The sequence below is a fragment of the Grammomys surdaster genome, unplaced genomic scaffold (assembly GCF_004785775.1).
Source record: "Grammomys surdaster isolate TR1022 unplaced genomic scaffold, NIH_TR_1.0 117701, whole genome shotgun sequence".
NCBI classification, from domain to species: domain Eukaryota; kingdom Metazoa; phylum Chordata; class Mammalia; order Rodentia; family Muridae; genus Grammomys; species Grammomys surdaster.
The window spans coordinates 1-1,601 of NW_021614361.1; the positions used below are offsets into that span (position 1 = coordinate 1).

Genomic DNA, 1,601 nt, shown 5'->3' on the forward strand with positions numbered 1-1,601 from the left:
AGTACTGAGTTTTCCCTAGGAGAGGGGTTAGGATGCCCAAGTGTATGAGGTAGAAAGTTTACTGCAATGGTTCCATAGAAAAGTGAAGAGGGCTCTTGTGGAGGTTATTTCACATGTCAGCAAGGATAGAGGCTGGGCTAACCAAGGGCGGCATAGCATGGTTAGTATGGCATCTTCAGGTCAGAGTAAGGTTGTCCTTTTTCTTTATGCCTCTTCCTTCAATACTGCATTTCTCGCCCACAGGGTGACTCTGGTGGCCCTGTGGTCTGCAATGGACAGCTCCAGGGCATTGTCTCCTGGGGCTATGGCTGTGCCCTGAAGGACAACCCTGGTGTGTACACCAAGGTCTGCAACTATGTGGCCTGGATTCAGGACACCATTGCTGCAAACTAAGCATCCTTAATCCATTTGAAGTCATTATGCCAATAAAGTGAATTTTCCTTACTTTCTGTGTCTCTGATCTCTTTATCCTTTTGTGTATAGGAAAACTCTATTTGAAGTCATTTCTCTTTATTATTGAAAATTTGTTAGCATCCTACATCTTCAAAATGTTGCATGGAATAATATTTCAGCAATGGTTTAAAAGAAAATAGTAAATGGTAGGAGGATTACAGGTTTTTGTTTTTAGAAAAACATATATCAATAACTCGAGACTAAAATGGTTCTTAATAGCCTTTTAATATCACATGTGATGCTTAACTTAACTGTTACACAAACACATACTTTTTTTAAAGGAATAAATAACATATCCTTTAAATGGGAGATTTTTGATGGAAGTTCCTTTAAATTGAGTTGATTCATAGGTTCAGTGTCTGGGTGGGACTTTCATTGGCGTTGCTCCTTCAGAGGCTGGCGTAGTACCTCTGGTATCGTAAAGCTAATCGTCAGAGAGAAGTCATTCCAGTCAGATCACCTCAGGCCCCTTATAAATCTTTTTGCAAAAATACTCTGACTGGCCAAGTAAATCCAGTATCACATCAAAAACGTCATCTATCCTGATTAAGTTGGTAGGCTTCATTTCAGGTATGCAGAAGTTTTTGAATATTTTAAAAGTCTTCAAATATCAGTCTCCCTTACATTTGTCTCTTTCCCTGTGATTCAAGATATCACAACTTTTTCAAGTTCTTTATACCCTCAGGCTGGCTCACGTGCTACCCCTGTAACCAAGGAAAGCTCCACTGTGTTTCCTGTGCTATCTACAGGGCTGACTCTCCCAAGTCCTAAGCTGAGGAAGAGTGGTGGCAGCTCTCCTGCTCAACTTTACCGGCTAGCTGTTCATTGATGCCCAGATGATGGGGCCAGCTCTAGACATCCCTGGATACTTTACCCATCAACATGGTCCAGGGAGCATCAAAGACTAGGAATGTCTGCCTGGCCTTGGGTGGGAACAGATGACCAGTGATGTAGGAACATGGGCTCAGAAATGGCCCTTGGCCATAGCACAGGCCTGGGTCTCACCACGGCATTAGATGGCATCCCTAGCTACTCACATCAGGCTATTCCTTGAGTCTCCAGTTTTACCTGTCTTCATTGTGCACATAGTCTTCTCTCTCTCTCTCTCTCTCCCTCTCCCTCTCCCTCTCCCTCTCCCTCTCCCTCTC

At 43.3% G+C, this 1,601-nt stretch overlaps 1 pseudogene; it reads left to right on the forward strand.

The window, feature by feature from the left end:
• Window positions 1-243: 243 nt before the first annotated feature.
• The window catches only part of LOC114635782, a 4,121-nt pseudogene continuing 2,763 nt past the window's right edge, over window positions 244-1,601 (forward strand).